At 43.5% G+C, this 16,982-nt stretch overlaps 1 long non-coding RNA gene across 2 annotated transcripts in view; it reads right to left on the bottom strand.

Moving 5' to 3' along the window:
* The window catches only part of LOC146351502 (uncharacterized), a 168,321-nt gene extending 155,289 nt beyond the window's left edge, over positions 1-13,032 (bottom strand). For both annotated transcript variants that reach the window (XR_014788901.1, XR_014788902.1), the window contains exon 1: positions 12,960-13,032. This is a non-coding gene — a long non-coding RNA (uncharacterized LOC146351502). The remainder of the gene's footprint in view (positions 1-12,959) is intronic.
* Between the last annotated feature and the right edge of the window lie 3,950 nt (positions 13,033-16,982).

Raw genomic sequence — 16,982 nt, 5'->3', positions numbered from 1 at the left:
ATTTTATGCAAATCATTGTCCTGTTTTGTCCTCTTTTTTTGGTGATGCATTTTCTTTCTTTCTTGAGTGGCCACCCTACTGCAGAGGCAATAGCCAGGCGTACAGGCCCTCTCATTCCTGTCTAGGAATGCCACAAAGAACTGCTGCCTGGGCCATTTGGGGCACTCATACTACAGGATGGCCATCCATGGACTATTCAGACAACTTGTCTCCCATGTAGACTGTACAAGATGACTTGGAAAATAATGCTACCTGCAGAGTACTTGTTTGAAACAACACTAACATCCACCTTAATGTGGTCCTCCTTTTTTCCTTCTCCATCACTATTGCAGCAGTGCCATTAAAGAGCAAGAAGGGAGTGATTACAGGCACCTAACACTGACATTCCAGCATTACATAGCAATAGCAATGTAATCCTGGGTTACAATACTATAAATCTCATAGGTACACTCCAGAATAATTTACGTACACATAAAAGTTCCATTGCGTAGGTGTGTGGAAATCAGTGGGTTCATAAATACATAGTTAAGCCCTTGTATCACATGAATTTCAATGGGAGTCAAGCACACCCAACTTTCTCAGGATGCATTTGTATGTATTTGGGTGCAATCCAAATTTCCCCCTTGCTTATTAGCATCTTATTTTTGTCCTGTGAGAAATAAATAAAAGTTAATTACAATGAGCCAGTAATTGATTTGAGCAAGAGGGAAAAGGGAATGATTCACACTTTAGTATTTATGCAAATATGGGCAATTTAAATGTTGTATGATGATTAAGAAAGGTTTTCCTATTTAATTCCCCCAAGTGTGTCCATGTCCCTTTTCTTTATGCATATAATAAGAAAAAAAAGAATATGTTCTTTCCTTCTTCTCTTCCGATCATCACTTTTCTGAAAATATCACCGTTAATATTCAAACTGGGCTCCATCCCTATGTAAAGTTTCATATGACACTTGGTAAACATTTGGGGATCAGTGTCACTTTATTTAAGCTATGGAACCTTCATATAAAATGACAACAAAGAAAACAGGAATGTGAGTATCTAGGAGGCCACCCTGGACAATTTGTCAAAACTGATAAATGTGGTGCTTGTGTCTAAGCTAAGTGGCTCACAGCTTTGTGCCCCTGAATCAATTAACATTTAATTTGACTTTTTACAACCTCACTTATCACAGTTTTTCATTCCTGCAAAGCTAACGAATGGTTGCTTTTCAGAGCTGACACTTTATGATTACTCATAAGCAACCACAATTTCAGACAAATGTAATGAGAGATTAATGTACCCAGTATAGAAGCCACTGAAGGATTTGGGAAACTGAAACAAAAAAACAAGGAATCTAATCAAGATGTACTGTAATACCGCTGAGGATCCTCTTAGCAAAATCATTCACTGGTGACTGGACTACAAACTAAACCAAAAGAACATGTTTGGGAAATACATTGCTATCAGCCTGGCACCTGAATAAAGGATGCAGAGAACCATGATGGAGTCGATGGTTTGCCTGTGAATAAAGGTTTCTGAGGTGCTACATTCTCTGACCTGGAAGACCTGCTCACAAATCTCAAGGGGATAGGTTTGCCAACCTGTCAATATCTTCTTGGTCTGATGGGGGGGAAAGGGGTTGTATCAGGTAAATAGTATTGGTCATAGTCCATCAAGGGAATAAAAGGGAAATATGGACATAGAGATAAGGTGGGGAAGTCTAAATGTGTGAAGGAACAGAACTGTCCTCCATTGTTCTATCTAGTTTGCTTTGTGGGTATTATGGGGTTAACTCTTTTTTCTGAATACTGGTCAGTTTCAGCCAAAAGATCAGAAGTTTACTAAGAGATTATAGGAATCAGGATATTTGCTCTAGAAGGTGAGAGTTTGTAGATGGCTCATATCAAAAGCTTAGTAAGATGTAGGAGCCAGGATGTCTACTGAGGAAGGGCAGGGGGGAATGACTGAGTTTGCAGGAGGTTCAACAGAAGGTCAGAGGAAGAATGTAAGATAAGGAATTTAGGACAAAGGTGAACAACAAACTACCCCCCTGATTGGTTTGAGTTGGGGAACAAAAATAACTAATTTTAAGATAAAAGCCTAGACAGAAGGTAGAAATGGAGAAAGCAAGAGAGAAGAAGGGAGTGGGGGGGGGGGGAGCCGGAAAGAGTCACTGCTACTGAAACTGGAAAACTGGTTGAGAGAGAGCAGAAATTATGAGAGTAAGCTATTGCTTGGGAGAAGACCTGGATTTCTCCGCCAAAAAAAGTATCAAAATGCATATAACAGTGCATATTTAAGGATGAAATAGGCTTAGAAATATGCGGTTTTATTGATCCCATTTGAATTCCACCTTTCCCCTAATGAGCTCAGGGCAAGCAACATAGATGGTGCTAAACCATTCTGTTCTCACAACAGCCTAGACAGTCTAGGCTGAGATGTAGAGGCTTGCCTAAGGACACCGATAGCAGAATAAATACTTGCTCTCTTTTTACAGAGGTTAGCATACAGAGGCAGAGATGCAGCTAGGTAATTTTAGACTCAGGATGTAATGGTCTTGGTGAGGGGTGGGGGGAGGCTTTAGATTACCATATGTATTACTTCATTTGTGAAGCACATGACTAACATTTCTCTTCTCCCTTTCCTGCCATTCCAAGATTCATAACTGCTTCTACATTCCTGGTATGTTAGAGCAAAGAAACAAACCGAAACTGTTGGCCAACCCTGGTTTAAAAAAAAAAAAACTCTGAGCATGTGCAGTTTTGCATTTCAAACTCACTTAATTCATGGCACCATCATGACTACAGGACTACAATGGAGTTTGCGTCTGCTCTGATGCTAAATACATTTCCTCGGGAATAAACACCATGTTGTTGTAGAAAAGGATTTTTTAAAGTGAAAATAATATAATGAGCATCTGTAACCATGTACTTGCCTAGCCAGCTGCCCCTTAAATCTAATACATTGTTTTAAAGAAGAAGGAAGGGTGCTGCTGCGACCAACAGTCCCAGCAGTGGAGGCTGGTGGCTCCGATACCAATGGGGCTGTGAATCCTCTCTGGCTTTCAGTCAGAACTCTAAAGGAGCAATCCAAGGTGCTAAACACAATCTCCAATCTAGGTTCAGCACCTTGGATAGCTCCTTTAGTGTTCTGGCTGAAACCCAGAGAGGATTCACAGCCCTGCTGACATCGGAGCCACCAGCCTACACTAAGTGCCAGACCTGATGGACCCCTTTATGCCCATCCTGGCCCTGGTACTGATGTGGGGCCTCTTTGCCACTACCCCATCACCTACTGCTCTCTGGATGGCCATTGGGGGGACCCCTCTATGAGGAGGCAGATAAGATATTGGAGAGGAAGGACCATGCTGAGCTTAATTTCTTCTCTCCCTACTTTCTGTCCCTTCCCCACACTTGCCACTCAGCAACATCACAGCTGATGTGAAGAAGGAAGAAGTAGGTCACCATATTCTCTCATCCCCACTCCATCCAGCTCATCAGGCACCAAACATCATGGCCTCTGTTCCTCCTCTCAACGTCATGAGTAGTACTGATCCCACCACTTTGGTACTCAATGGGATGAATGGAGGGTCTCAAATAGTGATGCCATTGCCTGGCACATTAACAGGTCAAAGCACAAAGAGGGTGGAGTTGCACCTATTGTCTAGTTCAAGCTTGACAATATGGGCAAGTATGGGGTAAGAGGGCAAGCAATATCTTTCCCTCATGAGTGGAAAAGCTACATGTGGTTGGGGGTGATTTTGAGTAGAAAGGTGACTGGAGGGGAATGAGTAGAGTTGTACAAAATAAAATTATGCATGGTGTGGAGAAAGTGAATAGGGAGCCATTTTTCTCCCTGTCTCACAATACTAGAACCCAATGGGGCCATCCCATGAAGCTGATCGATGGGAGATTCAGGACAGATAAAAGGAAGGACTTCTTCACACAACAGATAGTTAAACTATGGAATTCACTTCCACAAGATGTGGTGATGGCACCAATTTGGAGGGCTTCAAAAGGGGATTGGACAAATCCATGGAGATTATTATGGACAAATCCACAGAGATTATTATGGACAAATCCATAATAACACTATTAATGGCTAGTAGTCCTGATGGCTATATGTTAGCTCCAGTATCAGAGGCAGTATGCTTATGTACACCTGTTGCTGGGGAAAATGGGTGGGAAGGTGCTATTGCATGCATGTCTGGCTTGTGGGTTTCCCATGAGCAGCTGGCTGGCCACTGTGTGAACAGAATGCTGGACTAGATGGACCCTTAGTCTGATCCATCATGGCTCCTCTCATGTTCTTAGGAGTAAAGGATTCCCTTCACTGCATTCCTTTTCTCTTTGAAAAGTAAGACTGTTACATGTAGAGATGTGCAAAACCCTTCTAAGAAATTCCAGAGGAAATGCCTCTTACATATTAGCCAGTTGTATATTTCCTCTAAAATCCTGAAGGTTCCAGTGGAATTTTGTCCTGTATCTCCAGATATCAGTAAGGATGCAATGGTGGTACTCATGTTTAGACAGGAAAAAAAAAATCCTACAGCTCCCAGCATGCCATAGCCACCATGGCTGGCTCAGGCATGCTGGGAGTTGTAGGATTTTTTTTCTGTCTAAACATGCATAGGAATTAGGGATGGATGAAAGTCCCTTACCTGGTCCCGCAGCTTGCTTCACGGTGGGGGGGAGGCGCCCCGTCCCTCCGGCCGCGAATCGTCTGCTCCTGCTGGGTCGCAAATGGCGGCGGCCATAGCCACCGCCGTTTGCGTCCCTGCAGTCAGCCGTGATAGGCTACGTAAATCCTTACGCAGCCTATCACGGCTGACTTTGGGGGGGGGAAAGCACGTACACAAATGGCGGCGCCCATGGGCGCCGCCATTTGCGTTCCTTATTTGGGCACGTATAGTCTACATAAGCTATGGCCAACCTAGACAGCATAGTAAGAAGCAGAGACATCACCTTGCCGACAAAGGTCCGTCTAATCAAAGCTATGGTTTTCCCAGTAGTAATGTATGGCTGTGAGAGCTGGACTATAAGGAAGGCTGAGCGCCGAAGAATTGATGCTTTCGAACTGTGGTGCTGGAGAAGACTCTTACGAGTCCCCTGGACTGCAAGGAGGTCAAATCAGTCAATCCTAAAGGAAATCAACCCTGAGTGCTCATTGGAAGGACAGATACTGAAGCTGAAGCTCCAATATTTTGGCCACCTAACACGAAGAGAAAACTCCCTGGTAAAGACCCTGATGCTGGGAAAGACTGAAGGCAAAAGGAGAAGGGGACGGCAGAGGATGAGATGGCTAGATAGCATCACGGATGCAATGAATATGAACTTGAGCACGCTCCGGGAGAGAGCGCAGGACAGGAAGGCCTGGCGTGCTATGGTCCATGGGGTCACGAAGAGTCGGACACGACTGAACGACTGAACAACAACAACAACAAAGTCTACATAAACATTTACGTAGACTAATAAGGGCAACGCTATTTGCGTTGCCCTTATTTTCGCCATAGTCTAAGTAAATATTTACGTAGACTACACGTGCCCAAATAAGGAACACAAATGGCAGCGCCCATGGGCGCCGCCATTTGCATACGGGCTTTTTTTTTTTCCAAAGTCAGCCATGATAGGCTACGTAAGGATTTACGTGGCCTATCACGGTGGTTTTTGAAAATCTAGCTGTGATAGGCTACGTAAATCTTTACGTAGCCTATTACGTTTGTTGTTGTTGTTTTACTGGGAAATGGTGGCGGCGGCAGCCGGTCAGAAGACCGGCCGCCGCCGAACCGCCGCCAGGAGCCGCCAGCGCCAGGGACATTCGCCAAAGGTAAGTCCCATTCCGGGGGGGTGGGGGGCAGACCGTTTCTCCACCAATTTCGGGGGGCCGAATGCGTTGGCATTCGGCCTCCCGGAGATTCGTGGAGAAATTCTCCACCATCCCTAATAGGAATGTCGTTGACTAATCAAGCAGATTCATTGCTCTGGTACTACAGCCTTTCTTTCACTTATATATTTTTCTATGTAAGCTGTTTTTATACTATGTACAATTTCTGTATTTTTAAGGTTTTTAATCTCTGTAAACCACCCAGAGGGCTTTGGCTCTTGGGTGGTACAGAAACATAATAAATGAAATGAAAAAATGAAATCATGGAGAAAGTCATGGGCATCAGCCAACACTGATCACCCATTCAGCTAAGATAGTGGGGGCAGCTTGGGTGGAGTCTGTGTGGATTATCTTTGTAGCATCCATGCAAATTTCAGAAACAAAATGAATGAAGGGCACAATCCTATGCATGTTTCGGCAGAACTGTCTGGGGCATGCTGGGAGTTGTAGGCCTTTTTTTCTGTCGAAACATGCATAGACTCTGCCCTAAAATGACTTCTCATGATGTTTAGATATAGGATTGCATGAGACTGCAAGCAAAGCAGTCCTAAGTACTGGGGGGCAGGGGAAGATCTGCGGCACAGGTACCATCATATTCAGAGCCCTGCTGGCTCAAACAGCTACCAGGGCAGGAGGCGGGGGCAGTTTTTCTACACCCATGTTTTTTTTTACTTTTCCATCTCATTGAAACCAATGAAATGGAATTAAATGGGATGTTTTATATTCATATATGGATACCTGTAACTACCAGCCAGTGGAGGCTGGTGGCTCCAATTTAGGTGGGACTATGAATCCACTCTGGGTTTCACTCGAAACCAGCCAGAACTCTATGAATATCTCCAAGGTGCTGAACCCTGTCCCACAAAATAGATTCAGCACCTCGGATAGCTCCTTTAGAGTTCTGACTGAAACCCAGAATGGATTTACAGCCCCACCAAAATCAGAGGCACCAGCTTCCACTGCTCCCAGCAGTTGTTCCCAGCAGAGGCAAGGAAGACCATCTCCATGAAGGCTCCTCCTCCTTCTGCAGTCACCGCTACCATCCATTCCAGCAGGCTGTACTGAGGTAGATGAGAGTGGGAAGCGGGGCCATTTCACCAGCCCTGCTGAAAGACTTAATCCCACACACACACACTTCCCTTCCCATTCCTTTTTCCTTGTGTGCTGAGTCTTTTTAGATAGTAAGCCTGCAAGCAGGGACTGTTTTGTTTTACTGTAAGCCACTCTGGGAGTCTTTGAGGAGCAGCATTAAAAAAAAACTTTAAACAAATAATAAATATATACTTAATACCGGAGAACAAAATAATTATCTATTTATTTGCTTAGGTACACCACCCTTTAATAAAATTCTCAGGACGATTTACAACAAAATGCAAAATACACACAGTGTCCATCTAATAAGGGTACATAAGTGTATTTCTGGTGCATTCCCCTTTAAAACATGAATGACAGGGTTAGCCAGTCCACTGTCCAGGATCTGATTATCTGATTTCCTAACTACCCATTTTAGAATGTGTGTGTGTGTGTGTGTGTGTGTGTGTGTGTGTGTGTGTGTGTAAAATGACACCTTTGGGTGAGAAATCTTTCTGACAAGTAATTCAACAAATCAGTTTCGTACTTGGAAAGATTTCCCATATTACTGCAATTTTATAAGTTGAAAATATAGCTGTTCTTTATTAAAAAAAAAAAATCTCCTTCAGGAAATACAGCATTATAGAAAAAGTTTCATTTAGGAGCCTTCAAAGTTCACACATATCCTCATGGAGCTTTCAAAACTCCATGAAACAATTTCGAAAAGGAATTCACCCACATGTTTTATGCTATTTTTCCCCAACAGTTTGTCTAATTAAGCCTCCCAGGCAAGTTAAAGTTCCAGTGGGATCTGAGTTCAGTTTAAATTAAGAATAAGTATCAAAATGCTTGAGCCTTTGATTGATGTCCCAGTTATTTTTTGACAAAGCCAACACTTGTGCTTCATCATGTATAACGATGCCACCAAGACATCAAATGCCATGCAGGATGGGGGCATGTCTAGTGTGAAAAATTCAAATTATAGAGGGGCGTGGTATTGCAGGAAGGGGGGCGAGAGAGCAAGGCTAAACAGCAGAACTGTGGACTGCCTCACAAAATGTTTCCAGTGGTTTCATGCCTGTGAAAACCTTTAGACACCTCACTAGTGAGACCTGAATCAAAATACTGCAGTACAAAGTACTCCTGTTCATAATGCCAGACTGAAAGACAGACCCTCTTCCAGGATATTACATTCTCCTTCCCCCAGTTTTCAGTGGTGTAGTGGTGAATTTTGAAGTGCGGGCACTCATCATGGCAGACACATAGCCACACCCCCAAGCAGAAGCGAAAAATGCAGGCAGCTATGTTGAACCATATCAACAAACCCATTCTAGGAGTTTTCATCTCCACCAGGAGCAGATCTTTCATAAAGTTATTGGGTCTTAATTGCCCATTCAAGACCAGGCCACCCTAAAATACTTTGCAACACTGATAGCTCACAATTATATATTGTTGCTGAGAAAACTCATTCTCCCACACAGCTACTGTAAGGATTGCAGCTAAACCCAAAGGGAACAGGGAATTTTTTTGGGGGGGGGTTAGGAGATGATGTCAACATCCCTCTTAAACAAAAGGCGCTATCTCTGTCTCCCTGTGAGCCCTGGCTGTGCTACACAACTACTGGTTTTCCATGGTTTCCGCTGCAACAGTCACTCTGGATTCCTTGGATGTGCAGAATGCTCAGTTTTCTTTGGGTGAGGAAGGGGGGAGTTGTAATAGATTGTTTGTACTTCTGAAAAACCCCAAGCCTGCTGATACCTCCCTCTTGTGCATCCATGGTGCCATTTTGGCTACATAAGGATCCACACTCAAAGAATGGGTTCACTACTCATATACAGGATAAACGCCAGTGGTCCCCAACATTCTGCGCACTGTCTTGGCATCCCATCACACTCAGTGTGACCAAGACACAGCAGTGTGTAGAAGATTTTTTTGCCCTCCACCGATGCATCTTGGGGCAGGAGTTCACATGTACTCTGATGGGGTCTGAGCTGATGGTGATTGACCAGGAAAGGGAAGTTGGGGTTGTGATGGTTCAATGAAAACGTTGAGCCAGTATGCATCAGGTGAGAAAAAGGCAAATTCCATATTAAGGATCATTAGAAAAGGGATCAAAAATAAAACTGCTAATATTGTAGTGCCTCTAAAGAAATTTGTGATGCAACCTTACTTGGAAAACTGTACATAGTTCTGAACACTTCACCTTTAAAAGGATATTGCACAGCTGGGAAAGGTTCAGAAAAGGACAACCAAAATGATCAGGGTGTTGGAGCAACTGTTCCTTGTAGGGAGCAGTTATGATGGTAGGGTTTATTTAGAGTGCAGTCCTATGCATGCTTAGACAGAGAAAAGGCCTACAACTCCCAGCATTCCCCAGTCAGCCTCACCGGCTGTGGAATGCTGGGAGTTGTAGGCCTTTTCTCTGTCTAAATATGCATAGGATTGCACCCTTAGTTTAGAAAAAAAAATGTGAGTAGGGAGGACATGATAGAGGTGTATAAAATAAGGCAGTGAATACATTTTCCTCCCGCTTTCACAATACTGGAACCTGGGATCATCCAATGAAGTTGAATGGTGGGAAATTCAGAACAGTCAAAGGGAAGCACTTCTTCACACAGTGCAGAGTTAGGGTATGAAATTCACTTCCTCGAGATGCAGTGATGGTCACCAACTTCGGGTGCACTCCTATGCAGGTTTAGACAGAAAAAAGTCCTACAACTCCCAGCATTCTCCATAGCTGGCTGGGGAATGCTGAGCGTTGTAGGACCTTTTTCTGTCTAAACCTGTATAGGATTGTGCCCTTAGACAGCTTCAAGAGGGGATTGGACAACTTCATGGAGGATTAGGCTATCAATTGCTACTAGTTATGATGGCTACTGTACTACTTCCAGGATCCAAAACAGCATTCCTTTAAACACCAGTTGCTGGAGAACAACAATGGGAAAATGCTATTGCCCTCATGTCCTGCTTGTGAGCTTTCTATGGGCATCTGGTTGACCACTGTGGGACACAGGATGCTAAACTAAATAGGCCTTTATTCTGATCCAGCAAGGCTCTTCTTCTGTTCTTTAATTCTTGTGTTCTACAGTGCATACATTTTTTTTTGCAGCAGCAGCAGTCTGTCCTCTATTGATTTCAAAGCCAAGAGGATGAGTGTCCATAAAAAAAACTAATGTGTAATTAACAGTTCAAACCACACCACAGATGTTGGTGATTGTGCAATGGCAGGCTATGCACTATATAGTGCCTTAGGGTGCAATCCTATGGCTGCTAGTCAGTGGCTAGATGGCCATAGGATTGGTCAGTTCCCTGAAAACCAACCTCCACCCCATCCCACACCACCTCTTAGGCAGTGTGAATCAGCCCCATGCTCTGTACTCAGAAGAGCAGCACGAAACAGGGAAAACAGAGCATTCCTGGGGGAGGGGCGGGGAGGTCGGAAGTGCTGGTACGACGCTTCCTATGTATTGTCCGGCCACCCACCTCTCCCCAAAATTGGCTGTCTAACCGTGAAAGCAGGGTGGCAGGAGCGCTGAGGAGATCCCTCCTCACCACTCCTCTCACCCTGCAGTGGATAGGCAGTCATCCCTGGGTCAGAGGCAGCCGTCGATCCGCATAGGACTGCTCCCTCCATGGTGTGACAGGACCCGCTACTGGGTCACACTCTCACTTACCACCCCGTAGGTCTACCACCCTGGAAAACCAAGTCGGTTTACACTGTTGAAGGATGGCATACCAGAATATGGCAAATAGCACTATCAGAAAGATAGCGCAGTAGATGGACCAGAGGTCTTGCCAAACAAGTTCTGTACATAGAAATATGGTTCCCATTTCTATATTTTGTGAACAAGGGGGAATGATGCCTTCAGACCACCAGTTTAGCAGAGACCATTACGGAGAAATGTAGTACCTTGAACAACTGCATTCAAAAAGCAGACAGTTCTATTGATAATCCTGTGTAATCACAGCACAGAACTGGTTGCTGTAGATGTATCCAGTGGAAAAAAGAACTCTTTGTACTCTGTAGTTCTGGTTACGTTTTCTTATTTCTTATTATGTTAAAGTAAATTTTAAAATATTTTAAAGAATACGAAGTGAGTCCCTGGAGGCATGTTTAGCATAAAATGTGGGTCCCAGAACTAAGACTGCTGAAAACTATTGCACTGCCAACAAAATGCATCCATTTCTTACTCAGAGATTTAATGCAGACATTCTGAAGAGGGAGTTGAACGCTGAAGAATGACAAGGCAGGAAGTCGCACTAACAAAAATTTAACAGGATATCTCACAAAGGTGGCAGGGGGCAAAATTAGGACAATGGATTACCAATGACAGATGCCAGAAAATATGGATTGGCCCCAGCAAAAAGTGACAATTAGGGCTGTATGGATACATCGCATCACTGTGAACCCTAGTAATATATTCCTCAGTGGGGGATGTACAAAGTGGTGAATTATCCACAACTTCCAAAGCTCGGCCAGATTACATCAGCTAGGGCAGGAACTGGAGGGCGGGGGGAGAGTTTTTTTTTTCCCTGTACCTCACGGCAGCTTCTGTCCTGCCTTGTCTTGCCTCCAGAATAACCTGTTTTGGGGCCTAACACCAGCTATCAACCCCCATTACACGCTTCTAGTGTTAGACCTTCACCTTCTTAGCATTCTGTGGGTGTACTAGGAGCATGCCCCCCGCCCCACCCTAACCCCCTCCTACTAGTGGATCTGGGGGGTTAGGACCACTCTCTTTGTCTTTCTGTTTTTAATTATTCATAACATATATTTGTTTCATTTATTGCATTTGTTAATGTTTGTGGTCTGCCCTCCCACCTCTGTCAAACAAAGATTGCTTCAGCTCATTTCATTAGGATGGTTTGGGGACTGGGTTACTAAAGATATGTCATCTAACATAAACTCTATGAAATACACAGTATTTTCCTGAAAACTACATTGGAAGACTGTAATTGGGGGTTCAAAACTGCCATCAGTTGAATTTCCACTAGGAAAGCTATCAGGTATAAGAAACTATCCTACATTCAAAGTATTCTCTAGATTAGTGAAATGTTTCTTTCCAATCTTTTTAAATCGGGAGAGGAGTACAAACGTTCCCCTCAAAGGGAATGCTGGAAATAATTACATTGTCTAAATGTCAGGCAAACTGTACAATATGGTACTCATACAATTCTGTGTCTTGATCTCTTTTTAATCAGAAAACATTTCACTTTCTCTGAAAATGTGGGATTGGAACATTCCCAGTAGAACCAAGAAAAGAACCTTTCCTGATTAGGAAGAAAAAGAATACAAGAATGCATTACTTCTTTGGTCTCAGTGGGGGAAAGCATTCCCTCAAAAAAAAAAAAAGTCAGAATTTTAGCTGTGTAAAAGCTGCAAAGGTTCACATTTCCTGAACTTGAGGTGTATTAAGGCTTGTGTTCATGCACAATATTGTAACTTCATCTCCTTAGGAAACAACATATGACATTAAAGTAGCTCCTACTTATTAAACTAAGTGGTTGCTCTTTGAACTTTTAAAGGTCTGCATGAACTTTATTTTTTGAATTAACTGTTTATCCCTGCACCACTAGCTACCCTTCTAACTAGTGACCCAGCGTCTGGGAATGTTGTTGCATACCTTTTTGTCATACAAAACTCTCTCAGGAAATCTTCCTGCAAAGAAAGGATTTTAAGCCTACCATATGTCAAAAGAAAAACGGAACGGCACAATAATTAAAAAAGCAGAATGGAAAACAGTACAATTCAAACAGAATTACAGGTTTTCAACAGATGACATTCTGAACCTGGTTAAACAACTAGAAGTGGTAACAACTGAGAGAAGAGGTGAAGCAGCCACTGTGTTCTCTTGGTTACACACTTCTCACTGCCTCACCCCTTTTGGGAAGCAGCAGAGCTTAGAGAAAAGGGCACTGCCAGGGGCCTTCTTTGCTAGGGGCGGCCCCTTCCCAACCCTGACAGCCACTTCTTTCTAGTCTCTCCTGTAGGACAGGAGAAGGGAAGAGAACTTTCTACTTACTGTTAATGATCACCATTCCTCTAGAGCAACAGCTGCTGATCCATTGCTTCCTCTTCAGTATAAAAGTGGCAGTGTTACTTTTTTCAAAGTGTGCTTAAGAAAACATGTAGTTTGGCCCTCAATTAATGTGACAACTGTGTACATTGTTGCACTTCCCAGTGTGGGTCATCCATCACAGTACACACCCACGTTGGCATGTCAAGTTGCTGCCCCAGTGTACCAGGGCCTGGAACATCATCCCTGCTGCTGCTGCCAACCTCATGGAGGAGGGGTAGCACCTTGGCCGCTTATGAATCGGCAAAAAGAAGAAACACATCACCAAAAAAACAGAGAAAAGAGCACACAGTTTTGTTATAGAATTTGCACATGATAATTTAGATGGAAGACACAAATTTAGGAAGTATTATGAGAATTTAAATAGAAATAAAGTACATCTTGCCATAGTGCAGAAGACTGCGACTAGGTAACCAGTGTGCCTGCTTGTTCAGTGTGCTGTCCCAATGCTAACTTGTGATGGGCAACAGTTCTTATGGATCTTAATCTAAACTGGAATTGGATACAGAGGATGCATTCAAATAGAGGATGGTCCTCTGGCAGCCCTACAAATAGTGGACTGTGCTCTATAAAAGTGGACACATGGCCACCCCAGTGGCACCTCCCTTTCTTCTTGCTAGCACTGGCAGTAGTGACACTGGATGGGCTTCACAATTCCAAACACTCAGTCTGGCATGCACATAAACATTGATGCTACCTGTCAAATCTTTGATGATCCACATTGCTGCATCAGGCTTTAGCCCAGGCCTAAGGGAGGCACAGTCAGAGACAGCAGCAGCCATCCAGAAATAAATTATTCAGTCTTCAGATCAACCAGTAATTTTCAGTTTACTTCTAGGGATGTGCAACTCAGCAAAACTCGAGCTCATCAAGGTTCTCCAAATTCCACCTCAAATATCATTCTGCCTCATGCCCATTGCAAGCTTGAAAATTCACATGAAAATTTGTGGATATTTTTGCGCAGTTTTCCAAATGTACACATCAATTGTGCACTTTTTAAAATGTACACATTTTTGCCCCATTGACTAAAGCATCTTTATGCACATTTGTCAAATGTATAAATTTTTTCCATGCACATTTTTCAAAAGTGCACATTTTTAGCACATTTTTGTTGCACGAATTGCATCACATGCTTGGAAATGTATGGACTTCAAACTGTAGATTGTGATCAGGTCTGTGTTTGATTCCCAGAGGTGCAAATTGGATAAATTCTGATCAAAAACAAACCAAAACAAATATCTCACCCATCCTGCATTACTTATGGATTGCAATTGACAGGCTCTGCCCATCTCCCATTAGAACCCACTTGGTTATATCACAATTCACATGTCTAGCTGAGGTGGTAGTTATCAAATGAGAAGCTTATAATGTACTAGTAAATAAAGCATGCATTCTAGTAATGACTGCATGGCATCATACCTCAGTAAAACTACATCCTATTACAAAGAAATATCCTACCACATGTTGGAAATGGTGCAGCAACAGAGGAACATATTTACAGATTTGGTGCTCATGCCTAAGGGTAATCTGATACTGGGCAAGGAAGCTTAGCTACACACACACACAGAGAGAGAGAGAGAGAGAGAGAGAGAGAGAGAGAATGCGTTACAGTGTTTACAATCCTCTTGAACCCACTTACCATTCTATTGGGTTGCTTAGGGCTCAGTCCTATGGAGATAGTCATCAGCCTCCGAACTCAGAGGCTGACTATCCAAGGCAGGGCAGCCTGAGCTTGGGGGTGCTCTTCACCTCAGTACTCTGGCCACCCTGCATTTTTGGCAAGACAGGTGATTTCACTGTCTAGCTGTGGATCTTCGGGGGGGAGGCCGTGTGGTGCACAGGAAACCATGTAACACAGCTTCTATGGTCTCCTCCCCTCCCTGCCCCCAGGACCACCCCCTTTTCACCATCTCTGTGCTCCATTTCTGAGTGCGGAGACAACCACGCTGGCTATGAGGGGGTGGGGGAGTGAGTGTGGAGCACAGTTTCCGGGAACTGAGGTCGGAACACTTGCTCCGATCTCAGTTCCCAGAAACCAAAAAATCCTGTGGCCCTCTAGACAGTGTCAAGTGACCATAGGATTGCTCCCTCCCCACACCACCACCCTAAAAAATGTGTTCTGTTTGCCATGCACACTGAGAGGCATTATTTTCTATTTTGTCAAAGGTAGTTTGCAACTCTGCACACACAAAGGCCAAATGCACAGCAGAATGTCAGAAGTTTCTCATTTCTTTTTAACGAAAAACCATGCTGAGCAAAAGAGCTGAGAGGCAATACCTTTTAAAAGTTGCAATGTTCTGTTCCGTCCCAGTAATTCTTATTGTAAGCGTTACATTATCTGTCAAACACAACACAGGGTCCTTGCAGCATCTCTGGTTAACTTGTAAAATCAAACATTAGCACCTTTATTTCGGTTTCTTTATGCATTTTTGTAAAGGTTCACATTGTTTCACTGTGTTCGCCCATACAAGCAGTTGATCTAGCAAGGGAAAATGCCTCATTAGGAAGTCTCTCTCTCTCTCTCTCTCTCTCTCTCTCACGCGCACACACACACACACACACACACGTACGTGGCAGCTGAAATTATACCCTACAGTGACAAACTAAAAGAAGCTCTGTACTGTGTCAGAGAGCAGACAGTGTTACAAGAGAGAAAAAATGTCATATGTTCATGGTTGGCTGTCATATAAATAATGAATATACAATTCTTCAGACTTCCCTGTATATTGTAAAATATTATCTTAGCTAGAGGTCTATTCAGAATAACAGTTCCTGACACTGCAGCTCCATTATGTATGAATTCATCACTTTTACCAAAGGCTAACGGAGAAGGCAGGGAAGTTTGCATGACACCCCAAGGCTCCTGAGATCTCTAATATGGGAAAGTGGCATATACCGAGTGAGTGTTCTCCTAGTTTCTTATGGCTGAGGAAGCAGATCACCAACAATCCTGGGTTGTTCCACATTTAGCCACATTTAGAGTAGACCCACTGAAATAAATAGGTCTTAAGTTACTTTTGGCTAGCTCATGACCCATTAATTTCATGACTAAATCTGGAACTAAGCCCCTATTCGGGGTGGGGGGATGTACAGAGGGCTTTAACTGCAAACCAGTGAGATATGCAGAGTCTCTCCACAGAAATTCACAGACATGGAGGCTGGAATGAGAATCTGGAGAGGTGCTGTGAAGTCCTGCTAGAGAGGGAGACAGCAAGATGGGATCTTCGTAGCTCTCCAGAGGGAATGCAGACTTGTGCAATCCCCATGCTGGTGGGGAATGCTGGGAGTTGTAGGACTTCTCTCTGTCCATCCAGATTGGTGGCCATCACTACATCTTCTGGGAGTGAATTCTATAGTTTAACTATGTGTTGGGTGAAGAAGTCCTTCCTTTTATCTGTCCTGAATCTCCCAGTGATCCGCTTCATGGGAGGACCCCAGGTTCTAGAATTATGAGAGATGGAGAAAAATGTCTCCCTATCCACTTTCTCCACACTTTGTACACATCTATCATGTCTCCCCTTGCTTGCCTGTTTTCTAAGCTAAACAATCCCAGATGTTGTAACCATTCCTCATAGGAGAATGCATTTCCACATAATGTGCATTTGGGTGCACACTTTTAAAAAATGCATACCCAAATGCGCACTTTTCCCAGTCAAACAAAAAGGAAGACGAAAGTCGGAATCGGGAATGGAAACAATGAGGGTCGAGATCCAGGGTGGGAGATGGAGTAGCTTGATAAGCTCATGCTTTGCTGATTCTCCTAGTGTGCAGACACAGAGGTGTGAGATAAAAAATATGTGTCCTGTTGAAGCAAATGTCCAAATCCCTGTTCTCTTTAATTATGGCTATGTAGGGGCCGAAACAAATGTTATGCAGAATACCTTTTACTGGGTTCCTCAACTTTTTTTTTTTTCACTTAAAAGCAGCTGCAAAAAAATCTGTTGTTGACCAGAGATGTGGTGTTGTTGC

Source organism: Heloderma suspectum, chromosome 3, assembly GCF_057233095.1.
Source record: "Heloderma suspectum isolate Gila_16-S chromosome 3, 16-S_ref, whole genome shotgun sequence".
In the NCBI taxonomy this organism is placed as follows: Eukaryota; Metazoa; Chordata; class Lepidosauria; order Squamata; family Helodermatidae; genus Heloderma; species Heloderma suspectum.
The sequence above is the reverse complement of the archived record's forward strand: the minus strand, read 5'-3'. Positions and strand labels throughout refer to the sequence as shown.